General features: G+C 44.3%; 1 long non-coding RNA gene across 1 annotated transcript in view; it reads right to left on the bottom strand.

The window, feature by feature from the left end:
* Nucleotides 1–16,751: 16,751 nt before the first annotated feature.
* The window catches only part of LOC144457444 (uncharacterized), a 40,765-nt gene continuing 30,741 nt past the window's right edge, over nucleotides 16,752–26,775 (bottom strand). The window contains exons 2-3 of the long non-coding RNA XR_013486748.1: nucleotides 20,592–20,706; nucleotides 16,752–18,532 (exon numbers count right to left, since the gene is read on the bottom strand). This is a non-coding gene — a long non-coding RNA (uncharacterized LOC144457444). The remainder of the gene's footprint in view (nucleotides 18,533–20,591; nucleotides 20,707–26,775) is intronic.

Below are 26,775 nucleotides of genomic sequence, written 5' to 3'. Positions count from 1 at the left end.
AATTTGGAGAATTCTTGGACTCAGACTTCAAGAGAAAAGAAGGGAATTGTTGAGAAGCAACTTCTTCTCAGGGAAAACATTGTGTTTGTGGAGTCCCAAGTTGGAAGAGGAGAAAGGGACTTAGAGCCACAACGCATGGAGCAAAAAATACCTTGACTTTTGCTTTTCATCACCATGAGTTATTCAGACACTACAAGGCCAATAAGAAGGGGTCGCCTTTCTCACAGCTCCAAGTGCCTTTTATTTCTGAGAGGAGTCCAACCCTTAGAATAGTGGTAGAATGTTGATTGCCTTAAGACCTGTGAAATGAAAGTGAGACTCATTGGAATGGAGGGGGAGGAAGATCTCCTTCTGAAAGGCATCCAAATCGTTATTAATCTGGGGGAGCTTAGAGGATCCTGGTGAAGGTGGGACTCACTGGAAAGAGGAGAATTGCCTATGGAATATTGAGTCCCTTATGATGGCAGCTACTGCTGTTTGATGATGATGATGATGATGATGATGATGGTGGTGGTGGTGATGATGATGATGGTGGTGGTGGTGATGATGATGATGGTGGTGGTGGTGATGATGATGATGATGATGGTGGTGGTGGTGATGATGATGATGGTGGTGGTGGTGATGATGATGATGATGATGGTGGTGGTGGTGATGATGATGTTTCCCACATCATTCATAGGCTCCTGTGAGGGTTTTTTTTTTTCATTTTTCTATACAGTGAAATGAATGACTGCATGAATTATTTTCCAAGAACTGTGTTACAATTTGTGTCCTAAAGGTTAACAGTGCTTGTCCTCAAGAAAATTTCATTCCTATATGGATAGTCAACCTCTAAGAAGGCAAAATGATCTTTTAATGTGAGATGACCCATAGGGCAGTTGATTGACAAGCCCTTTCCAAAAGAAATGGTACAGTTGATTTGATTACCACAGCCAGAGCAAAAGCTGAAAACCAGTTGGGGATGAGGGTGGGAAGACAGATGGTCAGGGGCCTAGGGCTGGTTAGATATAATGGGTCACACTGATGAAACTCAACTATTGGGACAGCATAGCCCCAGAGTGGGAAGTCAGAACTCCTCCAGGACAGGGTCTCTGGAATTCTCATATAGAGAGTACACCAGTAGCAGGAATCGCAGCATTATGGTGGCAAGGCAAAAAGAGAGAAAAGGAGAAATATGGTTTGGAGCCTGTTAGATGTTGTGGGTTATACCTAATGTCTGTAATGTTATCATAAGTACTTAAATACTTCTAGTACTTGGGCAACCATCTATCCAAATCTGGGGAGATCTAGACATGAGCCATATTTGTACTAAATTCTGACATTCCCCAGAGGCAACTTCGGGTGAAGAAAATGGGTCAAAGAGAAAGTGATTTCAGGGACTGTTCCCTAGATTGGACCTGGTCTATGTAAGTCCAGAACTTGGGGTGCTCAGTAGAAATGGGAGTAATCAAAACAGAAAGAAAAGTTGATTAGAGTTATTGTTTGGTAAATTAACTTGGGTTTCATTGATGGTGATTTGAAAAAAATAAACTTCCAGTTAAAACTTGATCTTCTCACAGTAGCTTTAACACTGAAGAGAAACCAAATCTGGGCCAGCCAACCGTAGCAGGAGGAGAACCCTAAAGGAAATTCCCATACAAATGAATGGTTTCAAAGGGGATATCCCCAAAGTTAGCTGTGTCGGTACCTTGGGGATAAATTTGTCTCTGAAATGCCAAGGCTGAAACAGTTGCTATCAAAACAGGTTTCTCTCTGCGGGTAAAAGCCTCAGACTCAGGAGATAGAGGTCCTGTTGACCACTCAACATCCTCCTGAAATGTGAGTCAACATGGATTTTGATTCTGAACCAAGGTACACACAATCAGTAAAGGGGCTTGCATGTCCAGATGCTTGTCACAGCTGCCATGAGAGTCCACAGTCCACATCCACATCTTGCCCTTTCTATCTGTACAATATCTCTTTTCTGTGTCTTCTTTCTACTAACACAGCCAACAGCCTAATTCAGGCCCTCATCACTTCTAGCCTAGATTATGGCCTTTTATTCAGTCATTTTCTCAGTTATATCTGACTCTTCATGACCCCATTTGGGGTTTTCTTGGCAAAGATACTGTAGTGGTTTGCCATTTCCTTCTCTAGCTCATTTTACAGATGAGGAAACTGAGGCAAACAAGGTTAAGTAACTTGCGCAGGGTCTCATAGCTATCATGTATCTGAGGCTGGATTTGAACTCAGATCTTCCAGACTCCAAGGCAGCTGGGTTGTACAGTGGATAGTGTGCTTGTCACAGCTACCATAAGAGTCAGAGATAGGACCACTGTTCTGAACTTGGCTTCTTTTTCCAAGAAATTTTGTGGCTTTTGAAGTTCAGTTTTTTGTGGGGACCTGTGAGTGACATATTAAAAAATGGGTGAAATTCAGTAATGCCAGGGTCAAGAATGATGTTACAGGACAGGGAGGGATTATCACAAAAATAATTTTGATCTCTCAGACTCTCCAAAAGGATCTTGGATTTGAGTGATCTGGGGGTTCAGGTTTCATCTCTGTTTCTTGGGGCCTGAGGTCTCTTCCAATTCAGAGTCTCAGAATCTCAGAGTTAAGAGGGGTCTGAGATGTGCCTCAAGAATCTCTTCCACACCACTCCTCCCCAGTGGTGATCCAGCCTTTGCGGGAAGACTGCCAGTGAGGTGAAACCCACTATATTGAAGGTAGACCATTCAGTCAATTAGATTAGAGGATCGATTTCTTTACCCTAAGAAGCAATATGCTGTAGCAGAAAGCCAACCTCAAGGTCAGGATGTCCTAAGTTCAAATCCTGACTCTGACCTTGGGCCAGTCACTTAAACTCTAAGACTCTACTCACCTAAGCCAATAAACGGCAAAGACAATGTTGACCATACCAATGAAAGCTTAGTATCTGTTTCCAGCACGTTTTATACACCAGTTCTTAGGCTAACTTGCTGAGACTTGAGGAAGTCATTTTACTTTTCTTGGCCTCAGTTTTCTCATCTCTAAAATTGAGAGAGGGTTGAATTGAATCGCATGCAAGAGGCTTTCCCACTCTAAACATGTGTTCCTAGGACCTGATGGTTCAGCAAGCCAATAACCAATGAGGACGGGATGCGGTTGCATTGCTCTCGTGTTCTGTGTCCCCTTACCTATAATAAGTTGTATCTGTCAATAAAAGTCCCGCAGATGGTCCTTGAATTCATTCTCCTCACCCCTTCACTTGTTCATGTTCTTTAGGCACCTCCCAACAAACGGAGGCCATGGTAACTTGTCCCAGAGCCTAAGCAATGTTGAAATTTTCCTTTATGCATGAAAAGGGTGGGGAGAGCCTACTTTCTTGGCTCCATTCCAAAGTTAACACCTCCTGTGAATTGTAGCTAATTGGTTCACATGCCAGCATACCCCACCCTCCCCATAGCTCTCCTGCCAATATTTGGCATCCTCAGCCACTATTGACTGAGTGGCCACTAGCACTGGCCTCTTTTGCTTGCTGGATGAAGCTTATGAGCAGAGAGACAGAATAATATGGCATCCAGTAAGCAGGACCCCTGGAAAAATTAAGAAGGAATGAATGAGTGAATGAGTGAATGAATGAATGAACAAATGAATGATAAAGCACTTATGTTCCAGACACTGTGCTAAGCATTGAAGATATAAATATGAATACCAAGACAGTCCCTGCCCTCAAGGAGTATAGATTCTAATTGGGGAAAGATAACCTGGGGGCACAGGTATAGATTCTAATTGGGAATGACCTAAAATCTTATGGAAGTTTGATACCTAGCAAGATAAGGCCAAAGGTCAGCTATTAGAGCATAGCATCTTAGGGTCAAAGTCCAAGTTATGTTGGGCAAGGGTTGAGAAGGTTGTGGAAGATAGTCATAGATGACATGACTTGGGAATGTCTGTGTGCCTGTGAGAGATAGCTTGGCATAGTGAATGGAACACTGGACTTAGAGCCAGGAAGACCTGGGTTCAAATCTTGTCTCAGATGCTTTCTAGCTGTGTGAGTCTGGGCAAGTCCTTTAATCTCACTGAGCCTCAGTTCCCTCATCTGTAAAATGGGTATACTACGAGTACCTACCTCTACAGAATTGTTGTGAGCATCGAACAAAATAATGTTAATAAATCAAAAATGTTATAAAAATGCCATTACACCTATTACCATTACCCCTATCACCTCCCCATTTTAATGATTCTTACCTTGAGCCAGAACTCCTATGATTAGAATTTATTATCCTGAACATTAAGAGTTAGAAGGAATCTCAGGGCATAAAGTGGCAAAGTGCATAGAACATCAGAATACTGATTGTCAAACCAAAAGAGGCCTTTGAAGGAGAGAAACTAATACATTGCAAGGAACAGCAGGTCTCAAGCCAAAAGGCATGGATTCTCACACTCTGAGGACTTCTTACAAATCTGCTCTCTACAGATAGAGACAGATAGATAGATAGATAGAGAGGTGTTATATAGCTATAGACAGATATAAATGTAGGTTTATAGATAGTAAAGGTGTAGGTATGAGTATGGGCATAAGCATAGGTATATAGATATTTAGACAGAGAGAAAGAGAAAGAAAGACAGAAAGAAAGAAAAAGAGACAGAGAGAGAGAAGAGAAAGAGAGAGAGAAGAGACAGAGAAGAGCAAGACAGAGAGAAAGAGAGAAAGAAGAGACAGAGAGAGAGAGAGACCTGGAGAAGATGGGACAGATAAACAAATTAAGTCCAGAGTTTCGGAGGAGGAGGGACTAGGTCTTGTCGCTTTTGTGAAATTGCAAAGCTCTTCTCTGGACTCCAAGATTCCCATGAAAACAAGGAGCATCTTTTCAATACACACATTTTCCCTGTGTGGTAGCACACCAGCTAGAGCAGTATCAAACAGTGATGATTCGCCAGGATGTCGATGGGAAGCACCCTGGTGGGTGTGAACAAGCTGCATCGCATAACTATGGAGGGAGTCAGCAGAACAGGCACATGGTCATCAAGGAATGGTACAACAGGAAGAGAGGACAGGCTGGCTATGTCAAGGATGGGGGATGCCAGCCAAAGTGCTCCACTGGCACCTCTACAATCCGGCATATCAGGTGGACCTCCCATGGCAAACTTTCGGGAGCGCACAGACAAGAGTCACATTGGATGGGCCGATGTGGACGGGCCGCTATCTGCGTCACTGGTGCCAATTCCCAACGCCATGCTATAGGAGTATCAGAATGAGAAAACAACTGGTCTTGAAAGAAGAAAATCTACCTTCAAATCCTGGCTCCAACACTCACCAGCTGTGTTATCTGGGCAAGTGATTTCCTGTCTCCGGGCCCCAGGTCCCTCACCGGTTACATGGTCTGGAAGGGCTAGTTGTAAGCTTCCATTGGCTCCTATAAGAAGGGACCCTATAACTGTTCCAAGCGAGGCAGGATGGGGCAGTGCATTTATAGATGTGGGATTTGAGTCTGAGGGTGGAAAAATGACTTACCCAAGGCCACACATGAACCACAAGCTGAGCTGGAGTTCAAACCCGGATCCCCTGAGTCCCAGCTCTGAGCTCATGTTGCTCCCCCCAGCTCTTGTGTGCATGTCAATCCCACACCACCTCCATCATCCTCTCCGCCTTCAATTCCTCCCTCTTCCATTCCATGCCCACCGGCCTCTCCTCCCCAGAGCTGGCAGCATAGGCCCCAGGTCTTCTCGAGAAGCACTGAGCAGGTTGTGAGAATACACTGCCTCCCAATGACTTGGATGCCCCAAGCCAGAGGCTCTGGCAAGAGAGTCCCTCTGGGCAGGGTGAGGTCATCTTTAAGAGGTGAGAACTTGGAGCAAATGCCGACCATAGTGAAATACAGTAAATTAAAAAAGAAAGAAAGAAACTCAATGAACATTTCATGGCGAATGCCGATATTCCCTTCCTGGTCCCAGCTGATTGGAAAAACAGAGTGGGACCTCTGGAAACAAAGGGGTTAACAAATTTTGGTCTGAATACAATGCAGGATTGTAGGATCATAGGATCCTAGATTTAACCGGGAAAGGGCCTTAGAGGCCATTCAATTCCCTTTTTTTCATTTTACTGATGAGGAAAGTGACTTGCCCAGGGCCACACAGATAGTGAGTCAAAATTCATTGCATCTGGTCTAGTGTATCCATACACAGGATAGGCAGCTTGGGTGTCTCAGTGGACAGAGGGCTGCCTCAGATACTGGCTGTATGACCCTGGGCAAGTCACTTAACCTCTGACTGCCTCATTTTCTCCTCTCTGTAAAACGGGTAGCTCGTACCTCTCAAGGGTTCTGTGAGGACAGAATGGGAGAATATTTGCAGAGTGCTTCGCAAGCCTTAAAGCGTACAAATGCTAACCTACATTTCCTACTATTCAGGATCCAATCTTATTGCCCGGTAAATATCGGCTTTGCCATCTCTGCCTTCTTTCATCTTTCATATGCATCAAATGCCTATAGCATTTGTGTTCTGCTCCCCTGGCAATAGTGAGAGCTAGTATTTATACAGCACTTTACAATTTGCGAAAGGCCTCATAGATATTGTCTCATTTGGTCCTGACTACAGCCCTGGAAGGCAGAAGTGCTAACATTATCCTCATTTTACAGATGAGGAAACTGAGGCAGACAAAGGTTAAGTGACTTGCCCAGGGTCACACAGCCAGTAAGTGTCTGAGGCAGAATCTGAACAGAGATCTCTTCCATTCCCCTGGATTTCATCATGCCCCCACCCTGGTCCTGATTTTTATCTTCCTTTTACATATTGTCTTCCTACTCCCCCATTAGATTGTAAGTTCCTTGAAGGTAGAGACTGTCTTTCTTTTTCATCCGAGTCACCAGCACTCAGCCACAGTCGGGCACATAGAATGCACTTAACCAATGCTGAATGACTGACTGATTGGTTCCTAACACAAAGTAGGGGATGGTTCTAGGATGCTCATTCCCCATTCTACAGATGAGGCTTAGAGACGTGTGAGCTAACCCAATTGACAGAGCCTGGCAGCCTCCTGAAACGAAGCCCAGATGTTTTTCTGAGACAGCCTCCCTCCACATGAGTCACAGGCCTCCCACCCAGCTCCCTTCTTCCTCTCCTCTCCCCCCAGGGGTCAGGTCCTGCGGTCTTGCTTCTGTGAATCTCAGGGTGTCAAACTCAAGTGAAACCAGGGCCATGAAACTGAACATAAGGAGCCCTGTGGGTTACACGTTGACTTAGAAAAGCACATATTAATGTTATCCATAGTCTACTGTTTTTATGTATTTCGTTAAATATTTCTCAATGACATTTTAATTTGGCTCAGGACATCTTGGGAGTATTGGGCCCCATGAGCCCACCAGCCAGTGCCATGTTTGATACCTCTCCTGTGCACAATCAAATTCTTTCCTCTGTGCAAAGCAGTCAGTCAATGTTTACATGAACAACCAAATAAAGGAGTTCGTGGATCATAGAATCAGCAAGTGGGGTGTCATTGAAAAGAGTCTTGGGCGTGGAGTCAGAAGGGACCCACATTCAAATCCTGCCCCTGACCCAGATGCTGCGTGGGTCATGGTACACCAGAGAGAGGCAGGGGGCTTGGACTCAGATGTTTACCATCCGTACGACCCTGGACAAATCACTGGAGCGCTTGGAACCTCAGTTTACAACTCGGTAAAATGGGGATAATAATAGCATCAACCTCCCCTGTCGGTTGAGATGATGTACAAAGTGCTTGGTAAACCTTTAAGGGTTATATGGACATCAGCTATCATCATTACTGTAGGACCCAGGGTAACAGCATGTCTCAGATCATGTTTCCTCATCTATAAAGTGATAATGCTGACAGGTCACCAAGCCACAGAATCTCAGAGCTTGAGGGACCTCGGGGGTCACACAGTCCAATACCTACCTGCACAAAGTTCCCTTCTTCAACAAAGGGTGAGGAGCAGCTAGGCAACACCAGAGCCGATAGAGCACTGGCCCTGAAGTCGGGAGGACCGGAGTTCAAATCTTCCCTCAGGCACTTACTAACTGTGTGAACCTGGGCAAGTCACTTAACCCCAATTACCTCAAAAAAAATGGATATAACAAGCATAGCGAGGGTTTAGAGCCAGGAAGACCCGGCTTTGACTCCCAAGTCAGCTGTTTATGGCTGTGGCTGTCTATTTGGCCTCTGTAAACTTCCTTTTCTTCATCTGCCAAAGAAAGAGGCTGAATTAGAGGGCTCCTGAGGTCCCTCCGAGTCCACATCTAGGACCCTAGGACCCAATGACCTGGCCCTGAATTTGGGCTCTGCTCTTGCTTCCCTCCATCATATGGGACAAATGACTTTATCTCTTAGGCCTTAGTTTCCTCATCTGTAAAATGGAGTTGCAGTAAGCAGGAACATCCTTCCTAATTTCAGGCCTATGATCCCCTCATTTTACTGACAAGGAAGTCAAAGTCCACCTAAAGTCATGCAGCTAGGCAAAGTCAGACCTTGAACCCACATCTCATTACAATGCCCATTCTCCCACCCCACCCCCCAACCCAGCTTCTAAAATTCTATGATTTTCATCACGGTCTCAGGGGTGCTTTCCAGCTATAAATCTTATGAATGCTACAGGCATGACTTTTCAAAAATTCAACATGTAATCCCCCACCGAAAGCTATACACCTGTTAAAATATTTACACTACAAACCACCCCATGCCCGGGACAAAAGCCATTCCATAAAACCTGTACTTAGCCCAGCTCATGCAGCCCATATATGGGATGGGAAAATACAATAATACTGCTCTCCCAGTCTAGGGAGGGCTTTCAGGAGGCCTGAGTTAAACAAACAGGAGATAGCACACCCCTTCCCAACCTATTTCTTCCCTGCCTATCCTGAAAGACACCCTAACTCAATTCCATACGGGAAGCTCACTGCCTAAAGAGTTAAAAACCTCAAACAGCCTCATGCCACAGTCATCTAGGCTAAAGACAGCAGCCCTTAGAAAGATGGCACCCATGAAGGAAGTGAGAGTGAAACTCAGTCGGCTTCTTTTCCCCTGAACAGCCCCAAGTACAAGGCATTTTACAGGCTGTTTCCTGAGCCCTGTTTCTGTCCTTCTCCCATGCCCAAAGGTGTCTCTGTCCAAAGCCAGGTTCCAAAAGGACAGCTGTATGCCCTTGGACAGGTCATTGTCCCTCTGAGCCTGGTTTCCTTCCCTCTAAAGATAAGGGGGTTGAAACCTTGAGTCCCTTCCAGCTCAAGTGTTCTGTGGTGAAAGGCCATGAGACATAATGAAGAGAGCCCTGGGTGTAGCATCAAATCCTGGCTCTGCCCCTGAGGAGCTGTGTTACCTTGGCTAAGGTGGTTCACTTCTCTGGTCAACAATTTCCGCATCTCCAAAATGTGGATAACAACAAGTCTGTCAATGCTACACAGTAGAGTTACTGGGAAGAAAATGCTTTGAAAATCCTAAAGGCTGGGTTCTATTATGGTTTGGTGATGGGAGAACTGATAGCTTGGAAAGCGGCCCAAAAGATTGCTAGATTTGGAGTCTGGAAGACCTGAGTTCAGATCTGGCCTCAAACACTTTCTAGCTGTATGACCCTGGGCAAGTTAATTAACCTCTATCTGCCTCAGTTTCATCATCTGCAAAATGGGAATAATGATAGTACCTACCTCACAGGGATGTTGTGAGGACCAAATTAGATAATAATTGTAAAGAGCTTAGCACAGTGCCTGGTACATAGTAGCAATTCGATAAATGATTATTTCCTTCTTTCCTCCCTCCTTTCTTTCTTTCCTACTTCCCTCCTTCCCTGCCTCCCTCCCTTCCACCCTTCCTTCCCTCTTTTTGTGAGAGCTGGGACTATTTCATCTCTGTCTTTTTAGCCGCAATACCCAGAACAGTGCCTGACACATAGTAAGTCTCTAATAAATGCTGGTTGATTAATTGAGTGAGTGATTGAAGCCAATGGAAGGATGGGAGGGGCTCCAGTGGAAGGGTAGGACAGCAGGAGGAAGGAGAAATGAAGGTGGCTCCTGCCAAAGTCTGGACGTAAGCAAGAGAAATTATGGAAAAGTCAGAAATGAAATAAAATCTTAGAGTTAGCAGGAGTTTTAGGTCCTGGGAAAACTCTGAAAAACACAGACCGGGTTCATGATGGAGAAAACAACCCAAATATTTCTTGCTATTCCTCTGCAGGAACCCTCTTTCTGCTCCAGTCAAACTGATCTGCTCCTGGCCACTCAGTTCCAACTTGGAAGATTTTCCTAGCCTGCTCTCAATGGTAGCTACAAGTGCAACTCCCCCAGGGAGTCTTCCTTGACCTATGCTGTTGACTTAGAACACTTCATCTTCTATGCCACTTATTTGTCACTTTCCATAACTTGTGGATAGTTCCCATATCCCTACTTAACTTTATATTGATTCACATCTTGTCTCCCCAAAAGAATGTAAGCCTCATGAGGACAGTCAATAATATCTTTCTCTTTCTAGACTCCATCTCCCATCTCATGGCTGCTGCAATGGCATGCCTGAAGTACCTGAAGTGTTTTCCTCACTTCCTCCTCTTATACTTTAAAGCTCACCTTCCCCATGAAGGTGATCTCCCCAACTCCCAAGGCTTTTCCCCAAAAATGACCTGGTACTATTTTTGTGCATATCATTTGTATTCTGGACCATAGCAATAGAGACATGAAATGCATCTACAATTTCTTTGGAATTGGGAACTACCAAGTGTGGAAACTCCCTCTATCAATCCAGGTCAGGACTTTCTCTGCAACATCTAGCCTTGGAGGGTTGCCAAACTGTGAGGCCTGTTGATTTATCCTCTGAGGAGTGCCTGGACCTATGGCAATGCTGACCCAGCCAAGTGAGGAGCCAACATGCCTAGGGGACCACTGCTGTAAAAGATGGAGAGAGAGAGAGAGAGAGAGAGAGAGAGAGAGAGAGAGAGAGAGAGAGAGAAAGAGAGAGAGAGAGATGGATAGATGATGGATAAATGGATGCTTGGGTGGATGGATAGATGAATGAATGAATGAATGAATGAATGAATGAATGAATAAGAAATAAGGACTGTAGCTAGCCATTGCATGAGATAAACTGTCAATTCCTCTATCTCCAATACTGCTCTTTTCAGTGTTTTCCCTGACCAGAAAGGGTTCCCCTCCACTGTCCACCTAACTAAGCCATAGTTCCAGTTGCCTACCCAACTCCTTCCTTGCTCTTTGCCTGTCCTATCCCCATCACCTCTGGCCTGATCAATCATAACATTCTGTCTACCCTCTCCTATCAGAATTCCAGCCAGCTACCCATTGGTATTTCCAATTGTATTCATCAATCAACCAATCAATCAGTCCATCGAAAGCATTTACTAAGAGCCAACTGTGTGCCAGGCACTGAGGCAAACAAACAACAAAGACAGGATGAAAAAGGCCTTGCTCTTAAGGAGTTCTCATTCTGTTGAGGGAGACAACACGTATATCAGAAATCATTTACAGAATATATTCTACATAAATCCAGTATAAATTATTTTAGGAGGGCAAAGGGAGGCTGCATTCGGTGCCACCTGTGGTCCATGAGGTGTACTCTACCCCATTCCATTCATACATGTTGATTCCTCTAATAGGATGTACATATTACGAAGGCAGAAATTGCTTCAGTTTCCTCCTTGTATTTCTAGTGCCTAGCAGAGTACCTAGTGCATAGTAGGACTTACTCAATGCTTGTTGGAAATTGCTTGAATGACCTTGGACTACAGGAGACTCCACCCTTAAGTCCATTTAATTACCCCTAGTCACCAGTGTACATCAGCTTTATCCCACCGAAGGAAGAACAATGGGAATCACTATGTTCACCATTCAGTGTTACTCTGCTACCCCTTCAATAAGAAACATCGATACACAATGAGACAGTGGGATAGAGCATTGGACTCAGATTCAGGAGACCAGGGTTCAGTTTGACTCAGCTTTATTGGAAACCTAGGGTTTCAGAGGATTGAACTGTGGGTGGTGTTTTGGCTGGAGTACCACTGTTGGGTAGTCCCAGGCCAAGCAGGTGATCCTTGCCAAGTCCCGCCCCATTTTTCTTCTATACACACTCACACAGACACACCCACGCTCCTCTAGAAGGAGTCTGGCTCACCTGTGTTTTCTCTTTAGTCTGAAATCAGTTTAGAATGAACACCACCCTCTACCACCCACCCCCCACTTACTTTGAAAGTTTTGACTGTTTCTTTGCTTCCCACCTGGAGGAGACGGGGGCCAAGTGAAAAGGTAGCATGCCAGTCCCAGCATTCCAGAGTGAGGAGGCAGCTCTGTGGAGATTACACAAGGCCTTGGTCAATTTCTCCATTTGATGAGAGCCACAGCCTAAGCAATGCTGAATAGAGGCCAGTTTATGGGGTGGCTACTGGGGCTACAGTGTGGGAGGATTAGGCATGGGCGATACAACCTGAAGCTGGAACAGCTCTCCCGAATGGAAAAGAAAGGATTTAACTCCAATAAGCTTAGGCAAGCTGCCCTTCACCTCAACCCCACCATTTTGTTTTGTTTTTGCAATTAGCTCTGAGAAATCAAGGAGAAATTCGTCTAGAAGGCAGTATAATGGATACAAAGAGATTAGGAGGCTTGAGGCTTGGGTTCTAGGCCATGCTTTTTCACTGTCACTGTATGACTTTGAGGAAGTTACTCTATCACTCTAGTCCTTAGTTTACTCATCTACAAAATAAGGGGTTAGACTTGACCATCTCTAAGCTACCTTGTGACTCTAAATCTATGATTCTACGATCTCTTGATTTTCCTTCATTCCTTCATTTGTGCATGAAGGGGTCCAAGGAGATAATCTGTGAGAGATTCTGATTCTCTGAATGTCTAAGTTGGTCATCTCCAAAGTGGAGTCTGTGGTCCCTGAAGGAAGGGAGAATCTGGCCCGATTCTCAACCTCTTCTTATCTTCACTAAACTGAAACTACTCTGTCTATAGTTACCCATGATCTCTTAACAAATCAAAGAGTCTTTTCTCAATATTCATCCTTCTTGGCCTCTCCAGCCTTTAATGCTTTTGACTGACCTCTCTTCTTGGATATTTACTCTTTCTTCTTGGAGTTTTGGTAACATTCCTTTCTCTCGGTTCTCCTCTTCCCTGTCTGACTGGACCATCTCAAATTTCTTTCAATGGCTCATCACTCATGTCTTTCCCCTTCCTTGCCTACAGATGGTCCCCCAGGCTCTATCCAGAGTCCCCTTCTTTTCTCTCAATATTCTGTCTTAATTGATGACCTCGTCAGCTCCCAGAGTTTGCATTATCATATCTCTAAAGATGACTCAATTCTATTTCTCCGTCATATGTATATTAATCTATGTATATCTGTCTATATATGTAGCTATATGTAATTATGCACATGCATACATACATATATGCATATTTAGTAAGTATGCTCTGGGTTTATTATCCCAGAGACAAGCAGCCACATCTCCACCTCAAGGTGCTAGAGGTCGTTTGCCCTTCATTTTGAAAAAAGACCAATGACGTCATGGGATAATGTCTTGATTCATGAGTGAATTGCATTTAAGGACCAGGATTTAAGGGAGAGTTGCACAAAGTTGTCAGCCTCACTCTCTCTTCTAGAGATGTTGAAGTCCAGCGGCCAAAGTCATGGCAACTGGTAATGGCCAGCAGTGCAATGGATGATCTTGGCCTCTTTGATGTGTCTAAGCACTTCACAGTGCCTGCTTTAGCCACCTTCATGGCCTTTGGAAGAAACTGTTCTCATCCACCCATTCCACCAGAGGAAGTCTTCATACACTTGGGGTAGACTCCCACTAGCTCACCAACAGCTTGGAGGCCTGTTAGTTACCCTCAAGCTGTTTTAGCCTTTCTGCTGAGATGGTTTACCAGGATATGGTTGCTATGCATGCTGCGCTTCTTGGAGGCACAGGTGAGAGTTGGGTGAAGGTACGCCCCAAAGGTGAATGAGCAGCCCTGAAAAAAGGCTCAGCAAGCTGCCCCACACCAGAGGTGCTGTCCTCCCAGAATACCCCATGCTCCAGGATTCTAGAGGTGCCCTTTGGGCATTAGAATGCCTCTCATTTTAACACCATCAGCTTAAATCTCCTCCATAATCCTCACTGTTAGTCACCAGGATATAATAATAATTTATTTAGGCTTCAGAGTTTGCAAAATGTTTTCCATATATTATCTCATTTTGTCCTCAAAGCAACTCTATGAAGTCAGTGCTATTATTATCCCCATTTTACAGATGAGGAAGCTGAAGCAAAGAAAGGCTTAGCAACTTATCCAAAATTACATAGCTAATAAGTATCTGAGGCAGCATTTGAACTCAGGTCTTCCTGATTTTAAGAACAGTAGCTGTCAGGTGCCTCTAGCCCCACTACCACTGTATAACTTCATATCAATTAGCTTTTACACAGGTATATTTACCTCAAAACTACAGAAAGAACCAAAGCACAACTTTTCCTCCTAACATTTCAGGAGTACACTCTCCTCCAGACTTCCTGGGTCTCTGAGAAGAGTGGGCTCAATGTTGGCCCAGTTTCTCCATTGCATTATTCTCACTAAGTTCAGGAACAATTTTGGTAGAAGGAAGCGGGGTGGGTAGGGCAGAAAATGGCCAGAGCAAAGAAGAGGAGCATGGTTCCAGGGAGTTTTCATCTCAGCCTCTACAGAAATCACTCTTGGAGGCATCAATGCTGAGCTAACTATAAAATCCACCATGGCTCCTGGACACTGGGATTCTTGGCTGGCTTGCTGTTCTGACTTCTCAAAATTTACAAAGTCGTAGCCCTCAACTCTGCCTAAGATGAAAGAACCCACTCTAAGGCAGGTAAAGAACTAAGGAAGGCCCACAAAATCCCCATGTTGGCCTCAAAGGCCCCTCCTTTTATAGCATTGTCTTTCCCCATATACAATGAGTGAGTCAAACATCTCAATCCCAACCCCTTCCCCCTAATACTCAGTGAACCCTGGAAGACCCTGGCATCCCAGTTCTTTAACCCCACCACCTCTGTGACCTATATTTTGTCTCTCATAAGAAGGGTCACATCTTTGTTCTGATCATCAACCCTAAATGATCTTGAGCTCTGAAATTCCTCTCTCTGATCATAACTTCCTACGCATGATTCTTAGCCTCTACCTCACTCCTTATGAGCCAATTTGTTGTCTTCACCATTACCTCTAGCTTCTCCACCCTTTCCTGTTCTTCTAGTCCATTATCCCTGCCCTGATTCACTTTCTTTCCTTCCCAGGCATAATTCTGTCATTAACCAGTTCAGCTATATAAAACCTTTGAACCCCTTCCCTCAAGCCTTGACCCTGGGTCACTCACCTCCACTACCTCCTTCTCCCATCAGTGTATGAATGCGTGCATGCATGATTGCATGAGTGAAAAAGCATTTATTACTGCCTGCTCACTAGATGCCAACATTTGGGACAATATAGGGCAGTTAGGTGGTGCAGCAGAGAGAGTGCTAGACCTGAGATACGGAAGACCTGAGTTCAAATCCAGCCTCAGACACTTACGCTCTGTGACCCTGGGCAAGTCACTTACCCTATTTGTCTAGTTTTCTCACCTATAAAATGAGCAGGAGAAGGAAATGGCAAACCACGCTAGTATCTTTGCCGAGAAAACCCCAAATGGGGTCATGAAGAGTTGGACTGGGGAAGCTAGATGGTGGAGTAAATAGAGTACCAGCCCTAGAGTCAGGAAGACTTGAGTTCAAATTTGGCCTCAGACACTTGACACTTACTAGCTGTGTGACTCTGCACAAGTCATTTAACCCCATTGTCTAGCCCCCCCCAAAAAAAAAAGTTAGACTGACTGAAATAACTAAACAGCAACAATGTGCCAATACCTGGGTTATGGACTAGTCATGCAAATACAAAGGTAGCCCTGCCCTCAGGGAGCTTATATTCTAATAGGGGGTGACCACACATAAAAGGGAGGGGTAACCAGGGAGCAGTTATTTGGTTTGTAAAGGTATGGAGACGGTGTGTGAGGCCATGGAAAAGTTGACTGACACACCCACCCTTTCTTGGAGTGAGAGTAGTCTTTATTTAATTGTGGTTCCAGAACTAGAGTGGGGAAGGGTTGGACCCTGGGAGTCAGCAAGACTACAGACAAGGAGGGGAGGGGAGAAAAGGAGCATAACCGGAGTCAACCTAGTTAGAGGAGAGGCCTGAGGGACACTGTCACTTAAAGGAGGGACCAGAGTGAGTGTTCAGTGCGGAAAGGACTTAGTCTCCACAGCAGGCTCACAGAGATTAGGGAGAAGATGGCCTATGTAGTTTATTCTATTGAATGCCATGGCAGAAAGTCACCCAACAGCCACCACAATGTTGGCTGAGTCAATTATGAATATGTATTATCTAATCTCAGCAGGGCCCTCAATGGCTTTATTCTTTCCTGACATTTTCTCTCTCTCTCTCTCTCTCTCTCTCTCTCTCTCTCTCTCTCTCTCTCTCTCTCTCTCTCTCTCTCTCTCTCTCTCTCTCTCTCTCTCTGTCTCTCTCTGTCTCCCTCTCTCTCTCTCTCTCCCTCTCTCTCCCCCCTCTCTCTCTCTCTCCCCACTTCTCTCTCTCTCTCTCTCCCCCTTCTCTCTCTCTCTCTCCCTCTCTCCTCTCTCTCTCTCTCTCTCTCTCTCTCTCTCTCTCTCTCTCTCTCTCTCTCTTTTTCTCTCTCTCTTTCTCTCTCTCTGTCTCCCTCTCTCTCTCTCTCCCTCTCTCTCCCCCCTCTCTCTCTCTCTCTCCCCACTTCTCTCTCTCCTCTCTCTCTCTCTCTCCCCCCTCTCCATTACTCCCTCCTCAGGCCTCTCAGGTGTTACTCAGGTGTTGAATTTAAGTATTACTGAGAATTGCAGAATTTGAATTGTAGAATTTGAGTATTGAAAAGTACTTCAAAGACTGCCTAGCCTAAAAAGAAAGTGAGCCCCCCTTTGCATCTTACCTAACAAATAGTCATCTAGTCAGTACTTGGAGACCTCCAATGAGGGAGAACCCACAAGGTCTCATTCCAATTTTATGAATCGCTCAAAGTCCCATCATGGGTAGGCAGCAGAGCCCACATTTGTACCTGGTTATGAGGGTTCTGAAGACAGGGCTCTTTCTATCATAGGAAGGTTACCTCTTGAAACAAACCAATCAGTAAGTTCTAACCTAAAAGAAATTTGTATCCATATGTCTGATTCAAAATTGCAAAATCCTCAGAGGCTTATTATATTTACAAAGAAAATATAATATCTAATTCATATTTAGAATATATACACAGAGTCATGTGGAAATCATATAATTATGGTGTGTTCCTTTGGGATGAGCCAGATTTTGATTGGATGGCCCAGAAGGATTATGATCTCCTTTCAAGGGAAACAACACAATAATTGTGCTGTTGGGGGAGGGGGTGGTTGGAGCTTAGGGAATTATGTCACAATGGGGACACCATGGCAATTCACTGCACAGGGCCAATGCATTTAACAGCAACATTATCTCCCCAATTTTCCCACTTCTCTGCATCTGAAACAGGCTTCCACAGGGCAAATACAAGGGACCACAGGGAAGGTAGTTATAGATTGGCTCATCTGGGGAGGTGAAGAGCGAGGAGAAGGAAGAGCAGGGAGTTGTTTCTTGAGATTTGGGCTCTGGAAACTCCCATTTAAGAGAAAGAATTTACTCTCCTTTTTTTCATTAGAAAGGTGGCCTTTATCTAACCTCAGAAATGCCAATATTAACATGCTCTGAAGCATTTCCTAACTCTAGGGTTATGATAATAAGGATAGGGGATGTAGTTGAAGACTGCCTTTGCCCCCTTCCTTTCTCCTTAGCCCATCCTCTGACCCTGGGCCAACCAGATCCCATCTTGGCTGCCTGACTGCTCATAGGGTTTGGATGAAATTGGAGTCATCAAGATGATGAACCCCCAGACCTTCCGTCTGCCTTGTCTCTATGTTTGACAGACCCTGGGCATATACCCTGCTTACATAATCTAAGGACCCCTGGGCCTTGAACTACTGATAATGTCAAGTCCCTTCCAACTCTACATCAATAGTCCATTGATTTGATCATATGTCTTTCTTATGGTGACCCCATTTGTTGATTTGACAAATATTTCCTGTAATTTACTACCTGTGTGACCTTGAGTTAAGTCACTTAACTTTTCTGGTCTTCAATTTCCTCTTCTCTGAAATGATGGAATTGGAGCAGAATGGCTTTTGAAGCTCTATTGAGCTCTAAACATGTTTCACAGCCTGATCCAGTGAGCGCCTACATTCTCAGTCTCCCTTCCCTTGGCTATGAGGCCCTTGTATGGACTTGGGAGGAGTATCAGATTCTTCTGGACCATGGCCTGGAAGTCATTAACCCTCATCTCCAGAACTTCTACTTTCCCTCCCTCTCCTGATCTAGCCTATTAGCTGTGTTTCCCTTGGTCCCAGCCGCATTTTGCTTCCCTTTTTATTTGCTGGCCATCTTCTCACAAACCACGTTGCCACCAAGAGCAGGCCCTTGCCTCTTCCTTATGGGATTTAGAATTAAAAAGAAACCTTAGAGGTCATGTAGTGCCGGGGTCCATGAATTCCTTGGGGCTCTGTGAAGAGAATTCACAAAATGGTGAACTTGGTTGGGAAAGAATATAGCTTTTTTTTTTCATTCATCCTTAACTGAAATTTATCATTTCCTTCCATTCTTAAAGTAGGCCATAAACCACAGTAGTGTCAGGCATCACCAGGCTGCCAAAAGGATCCATGACACACACAAAATTAACAATCCCTGATCATGTCCAATCCCCTCATTTTGTACGTGAAAAAAAGAAAACTGGGAACCCTGAGAACAACATGATTTATTCCCGTTCACCCAGGAGCAGAGCTCAGATTAGCACTCGGGTCTTTTGCCTCCAAGTTCGGTGTTCTTTCCACTGCCCCAGGCTGCCTGTTCCAAGAGGCCCAGACCCAGCCCATTAGCAACCAGAGGCCATAACAAACCAATCAACAGGCCTGTCTTTATGTATTTTTATGTGGTTCCCACACAGATGAGGGGTCTCATCACTGAGAGAAGCTACAGCTTATAAACCACTTCCCATTTGCCCCTCCTTGGGAATGCCATCCTAACTACTTGGCTCAGTTATTAAATAGGGAAAATAGGTCATGTGGAGATCCTGGATACCTGCCTTTGTGACGATGCTGCCCTAGCAGGAGACCAGCCTCCTCATGCCGATGCTGTGGATCCTGTTCCTATAAACATCTGCCCTATAAGCAGAAGCTACTCAGAGGACACGCAGAGAGGTTGTAGCCTGTTGTGTGCCAGCAGAAATCAGTAGTGGTTGCCAGCTGGGTGAAATAATGCTGATCTTTGATGAACCAAGGTTAGTCTATGCAGTCTGAGCCTATGTCGAAGTTGAGTTTCCCATCCAGTCGTTGATTATTTAATCAATTATTTAACCCTCTATTTTGGTGGGGGCCGTGGAATTTCCCCAAACTCAAAGAAAATTGGAGATCATCTAACCCAACTTCCTTGTTTGATATAAGAGGAAACTGAGGCCCAGAGAGAGAGAAAGTCACAGGATCATAGAATCATAGAGCTAGAGATGGAAGACGCCACAGGGACCACGCAGGTCAAACTCGTTATTTTATTCAGAAGGAAATTGGGGCCCAAAGAATCTGAGTGACTTGGCCAAGGACACATTGATAGAAAGGGCCAGAGCCAAAATTTTAATGCAGGTTTACTGTTTCCTTATTATTGTAATGATTACTAATTATTTGGGCAGCTAGGTGGTGCAATGAGTGGAACACCAGGCCTGGAGTCAGGCAGACTCATCTTCCTGATTTCAAATGTGGCCTCAGACACTAATTAGCTAGTGACCCTGGACAAGTCACTTAACCCTGTTCACCTCAGTTTCCTCATCTCTCACATGAGCTGGAAAAGGAAAAGGCAACCCATTCCAGTATCCTTGCCAAGAAAACTCCAAAGGGGTTCATAAAGAGTCAGGACAAACAACTCAATAACAGATCATAGGTAAGTCACTTGTACTCTCTTTGCCTCCATTTCAAAGTATTGCTCTACCCCTACGCTTCCCCCATAAAATCCCCTCCCTGAGGGCATGGACTTCCTGCTCCTATTTTCCATCTCTCAGGGTTTGAATAGAGGAGAGGCAGAATCATACAATGAAAAGAGCACCAGCCTGGAGTCAGATCCTGACTCTGACACTATGTGATCTTGGGCAAGACGTTTAATCTCTAGATCTTTAATCCTGTGATTTTGTGATGTTAGCTCTCTGTCCTTGGGTTCCTACATCTGTAAGATGAGGGGGTTGGACTAGCTTACCCCCACCTCTAACCCTATAATCCTATTATCATGTATGACTCTGTCCTCCTCAAATGAAATAGCATGTATGAAGTGCTTTGCAAACCCTATAAATGTCAGCTGCTGTTATCCTCATTATTATTATGATTATTATGATTATTATTATTATCCAATTCTTCTCATTTTTGTGCATGGAATTCAGGAAGAAATGGTCCTTAAACAAGTCACTATCCTGTTATTATCCTTTTACATTTAATAGTCTGTAGACATGCACAGAGGAGGAAAATAAAAGCTTTTTGTAATTAAAGGAAATTATTGGGATATAAGTTCATTTTTTTTTGGCTCACCAGAAGCATCCTTGAAAATTTCCAGTAGACGACTGGACAACAGGGTTGACATGTGGTGTAACCAGCTCCAACATGGTCCATGTAACTGGGAGATGTTGAGTATTTGGTGTAAAGTCTGTGAAAAAAAAATGTGGTTATTCCTTTCTTACGGATCCACATCATATTTGAGCAATAATGGGCAATGGTTTTTGTCTATGATCATGATTTGGTTTCAGTAGTTTATTTTCAAATCTCTGTAACCAAGGAATTTGTCAGCAGCTCGTTTATGAGAGTGAGCTTCTGTTTTATAATACAAGCTACCAATTCAAGTCAGGTTTTATTAAGTATTCAATAGGTGCTAAATATATTATATAGTTTCTACCATTTCTTACATCCTGTTGTTATTGTCATTTTAGTTGTATCCTGCTCTTCATGACCCCATTTGGAGTTTTCTTGGTAAAGATACTAGAGTGGTTTGTTCCTGCTCATTTTATAGATGAGGAAACTGGGGCCAACAGGGTAAAGTGACTTGCCCAGGGTCTCACAACTACTAGGTGTCTGAGGCCAGATTTGAACTCTGGAAAATGAGTCTTCTTGCCTCCAGACCCTGCGCTCTATGCACCATGGTGCCACCTAGATGTCCATTTCACTCATAATCAACATTAATTTAATCATTAAGTCCAGGTCCCATTGCTATAATTATTATTACTATTATTATACTTATCTTTTGGGTTGAGTGTTCCCCTGATGGTTATGGGGCAATGTCATTGTCACTGTATTATTACTATAACAATTATCTTTCCCCTTGTACTTTCACTGGCTATTAAGGACGTGGGGGGGGGGGGCACATACCTCTACTATCTCCTGAGACTATTGTACTGTTGTACTCCCCATCACAAATTCAAACAACACCTCTAGACAATTGGCATGAAAAAGACGGGTCCTTGTTTCCAAAAGAAGTTTGGACTCATCAAAGGAGTTTTGCAATTTCCTGAAGGCAATCCAGTCCACCATCCTCCTCCTGTTTAATTCTGGGTTTGACTTGTTTCATTTAATATATGATGACTGAACTAAATTGAATTCAAGGCTTTCTCCGATCTACTACCACCTTCTCTTTCTAGTCTCATTTCATCTTACTCCTGAGACATACTCTGCTCTATCTAATTAAGACTATTATTTCCCAAAAAACATGTGCCACCTTTTACCGCCTCCATATTTTTACTCATATCTCCTATATTTGGAATACCCCTCTCTACAACCTTCCATCACCACCTTTTGAAACTATATTCATCCTTCAAGATGTAAATTTCACCTCATCCAGGAAGCCTTCCTTGATTATCCACAACAGATGTGTACATGGGGGCACCTTATCTCCTGGCCTTGGGGACTCCTCTACTCCTGGCTTTTGACATTTAGTTGTCACTGATATTAAAAGTACTTTTTTAACAGGAAATCAAGGGCATAGCAGTGTCCAGCACCTCTGGACTCCAGTTAGCAGCTGCCAGCTCCCCTCTCTGGGATCAGGGCTCTATGCAGGAGAAGGCAGATCTGGATGTCAACCTAGTTTCAGAAAAGTCAAAAATAGCCCTGGCTTCTCCCCAAAGGTCAGACTTCAGATGCTCTTTGAAAAGGGCAGTTTAAGGACCAGTTTCCTGAGGATGGTGATTTCTAAGATCCTCATGTCCTTCCCTCTGGCTTGGAGCTAACTGTGAAAACGTATCATCCAGCTGAAAGGAGAGACCAGGGAGGCCTGGAGTTTCAAACAATAGAGACAAAGCTTTGAACTGTTTATTGAATCCTACATTCCCTCTGTGGACATCCTCTCACACAGACAGCCAAGGTACAAGAAGGCACTAGAATGTATTTAATTCATCTCGATGCTACCAGATGGCATTTCATCTAGCCCAGATATTTACCTTCATTTAGTCCAAGGATAGGGAACTTGAGGCCTTGAGGCCCCATGTGGCAGATTCCCCATCCCCAATTCCAGTCAATCAGTCTGAATTTGTTGAGAGCCTATTATGGCTAGGAGCTGGGGACACATGGACAAAGGATGAAACAAAATCCCTACTCACAATAGCTTTCATTCTAATAGGGAGGAAAGAAAAGAAACAAGCATTTGTAAGTACCTACTATGTGCCAGGCACAGTATTAAGTGCTTTACAAATATTATCTCACTTGAACCTCACTATAACCTCATGAGGTGGGTGCTATTATTATGCCCATTTTACAGTTGAAGTAAGTGAGGCAGATAGAGGCTAAATGACTTAGCCAGGGTCACACAGATAGCATGTGTCTAAGGTTGAATTTGAACGCAGGTCTACCTGACTCTGGGCCCAGCTTTCTAGCAACTGCCCCACCCTCTGCCTCAGCTTCCATGAAGATAACAAGGAAGTATATATAGAATCAACAAAAAAGGATTTATTTTGCAAGTGCCTAGCATTTGAGGGATTGGGACAGCCTCAAGGAAAGGTCTGTTGTAGGAGTGGCTTCCGAGCTGGACTTTGAAGGAAAATAGAGGCTATAAAAGGTAGCTGGGAGGAGGGAGTACATTCCAGGCATGGCGGGACATACTTGGCAAAGGCAGGAAGACGGGAGTTGGAATGAACCCTATAAGCAACAGCAAGGAACTCGGTTTGGCTGGACGATATAGTGCATCAAAAATAAGAATGAAAAATCAGCCTAGCAATGGAGAGGGGAAGTGGGCTATGCAGGGAGTTAAGTGCAACCAAGAGAGTTTATGTTTGATCCGAGGGAAAAGGAGGAGTTATCAAAGGTCCTTGAGCCAAGGAGTGACATGATTCCCCTCCCCAAGAGCCCACAGAACTGGGAGCTCTCTCCTCAGTTAGACCAAGGGCCGGAGCATCTTGTTAAAAGCACCAATTGAAAGCAGACTTGACGAGTCACACCCAGGAGCTGGTAGGTTTTATTGGACTCATGACCTGTTACTGCCTACAGTGTCTAGTGCAAAGGCCTCTCAGCTTGGAGACAGAAAACTTTGGGTGCCCCCATCACACCTACTGTGTGACCTTAGGCAAGTGTCCCACCCTCCCTACTATTTAATAAACCACCAATGAAATGAGAAAGTCCAAAGAGATGGTCTCTACTGACCACTGTAGCACCAATAATCTACCTCCCTAAGACACTTTCCACTCAGACGTTCTACATTTCATATTTCACAGAGCCCCTCCAAATCTAATAGTCTAGGTCCTTAAATCCTCATCAGCTTCAAAACTCTGTGTTCTAAAGCCCTGGCTACATGTAACATTCTATCCTCCCATACTCTTTTTGCCGCTGCCAACACTGACATCCCCTATTCTAAGACCCCTCTCAGCTCTAACATCTCCTGTTCTAAGGCCCCTCCCAGCCCTGACATCCCCTGTTCTCAGGTCCCTCACAGCTCTGACATTCCCTGTTCCAAGGTCTCTCCCAGTGCTAACATTTTATGCTTCAAATCAAGTTATGACCGAAAAAAAGAAACCAAGCCAAGGAAAGGAGAAGTTTCTGGTACTTCAATGAAGCATGTTGATAAAGAAGTTTTATTGTCAGCCCCACCCCACCCCGCCCTGGTCATACTTGAAGGCTCCTGGTCTCCTGAGCCCTAGACAGAGGTTGGGGGAAGGGAGGAGCGGCTGAAACGCTGGCTCCTGGGGTCACAGGCACATGACAAGGCCTGACAGAAATCACAAATGTTCAGACTCTCATTTGACACCTGAGGACAAGGTCCCAGGATGTAAAGCTGAACCTCGATGTCATCTCAGCCAAACCCCTCTTTTTGCAGAGTAGAATGGAAGCCCCTTGAGGGCAAGGGCTCTTTCTTTTTTGTCTTTGTGCTCCTAGCACAGTACCCGGCATATTTTCTTTCATCAGAGTGGACAGTTCCAAGTAAGGTAACTCCCTGTACCAGTTCAGATCAGCAGCTTCTCTGAAACATCTGTGCTAAGGGAGCTGCCTGGGGCACTGAGGTTAAGCAACAGGATTTACATAGAGATTTGGGTAGAGATTTAGAGCCCAAAGGGACCCTAGAGTCCAACTCACCATTTTAGATTCCAGGCACACTTTAAATGATTTGCCCAGAGTCAGTCAGTCAACAAACATTTAAGTACCCACTGTGTGCCAGGCACTATATGCATTAAGCTCTGGGGATACAATAAAGAGACAAAAACTGGGTCCCTGCCAACAAGGAGCACACAGTCTAATGGGGGAAAACTACATGCAAGCAACTAAGTGCACCTGCGGGTAGGCGGGGAAGGGTGCAATTTAAGATGAATAACACAGGTGTCTGAAGGAGAATTCAAACCCATCTTCTTAACTGAATCCAGCACCTCCCCAAAGCTCCACCTAGCAGTGACTCAACTCCCAGGCAGCGTGTGTCCAGGGATGGGACTCAGACCAGGGTCTTCTTAACTTAAAGGCTGGCTCTCTGTCTACTTTGTGACCACGCCTCTCATAGAATAGGTGCTTAATAAATGCTTAAAGAAGGTGAGGAAACTGAAGTCCAGGGAAGAAGATCTACAAGTGACTGAGTCAGGATCTAAAGAGAAGTATTAGGAAACATTCTGTATTGGTACCAGGAAGGTCCACATCTAAGTGAAAGCCTCTTGAGCAATGCACTAGGAGAGGAAGAGGGACCAGGATCAGATAAAGAGAAAGAGGGAAAAAGTGATTTAGAGTGGTGCCAATACCATCCCAGGGGTCATTTGAAGACAACAGTACCAGAGGTTATCAGTCCTTCCTTCAGTCTTGCCTAGGTTGCCTGAAGAAAATCCCTTAAGATCCCTTCATGGTCCTCCCTGCTTCTGGGACTCCCTGACAGTTTCTGAATGGAATTAGGGAAAGAAATGCTTGATGTTTTCAATGTCTCTATGCGCCACCCAGCCACTGACCTCTGCCCAGAGGGGTGGGAAGTTGTGGGGTGCCACAGAAGTGGGGGAAGAGACGAAGCAAAAGGGAACTCTTCTGACTGCTGGATCTCAAAAAGTTCCCATGCTGGCTTCCTTTCTCAATCCTACTGCCCGTGGGAGTGTGCTTACTCGAAGGGATTGACGTTGTCTAACCTGGAGAAAAGAAGATTTAGGACGCAAACAATTTTCACTGTCTCTAAGAATTTGAAAAGTTGTAACATTGGAGAAAGATTCGATTTGCCCAGTTTGCTCCTCCTCCTTCCCCCACAAGGCAGAATGAGAAGCAAAGGGTGGAAACTGAAAAGAGCATATTTAGACTTCACCCAGGATAAAACTTCCTTACTGCTGGAGCTGTCCAAAGTTGGAATGAGCTGCATTGGAAAGCAGTACATTCACGGGAGTAGATTCATCTCATGGGAGATCTTCCAGCAGAGGGTGGATGATCAGTCAACAAGCCTTTATTAAGGAGCCATCATTATGCCTCTGATCACATTAGCTTTGAGATCTGCATATTGTGCTGTTGATTCCCCTAGAACATACAGCCCATGAAAACACCATATCTTTTTTTTTCCTAATAGAAACTACTCTCTAGCCATGGCTTGCCCATCTTGTGTTTGTGAGATTTGGTGATGGTTGTTGCTGTTGTTGTTCTCATCCTTGTTGTTGTTCTAATCCAAGGGTAGAACTTTATACTTATTCAATTAACTTGATCCTTCCAAGATTCAATCCATCATTCTAATCTGTTGGGATCTTTTGTATCCTGACGACAATCTAATACTAGCCATTCCTATTGGTTTTAGCCTTCTAGACCTTAATCCAAGTCCTTGATTAAAATAAATAAATAACAGCACAGGACCAAGGACAGATCTCTGGTGTATTCCATTAATGACTTCTCTCCACTTTGAAACCAATCCATTAGCGGTTATTCTTTAGGTATGGGCATTTAAGTTTTGAATTTACCAGCTCTGCCATTGTGCAGACCACAATTCTCTCCTTAGTCTATGGGACAAAAAAATAAACAAAGGCTTTTCTGAAACCTAAGTGTACTTTTTGTATAGTTTTATTCTGATTTAGCGATACTTACTCAGTCAAAAGAGGTAATGGAGGAAACTTGGCAAAGACTTGGGGGGAAAAGGTCTCTGATACATTAGATCAGTCCCAAACAGAGGGACATGGGCAAGAATTACACAGAATGAGAAGGTGTCAGTGGCTTTAGGCTTGTGATTGGAGAGTGTTGGAATGTTTGTGATATCAAAAGTTCACTAAAGCATTGAAGAAGGAAATCTTATATTGTCTTCAAA

This window comes from Phascolarctos cinereus, unplaced genomic scaffold (assembly GCF_003287225.1).
Source record: "Phascolarctos cinereus isolate Bilbo 61053 unplaced genomic scaffold, phaCin_HiC Scaffold_5;HRSCAF=322, whole genome shotgun sequence".
Taxonomy (NCBI): domain Eukaryota; kingdom Metazoa; phylum Chordata; class Mammalia; order Diprotodontia; family Phascolarctidae; genus Phascolarctos; species Phascolarctos cinereus.
Note: the sequence above shows the minus strand (reverse complement) of the source record. Positions and strands in the feature narration are given on the sequence as shown.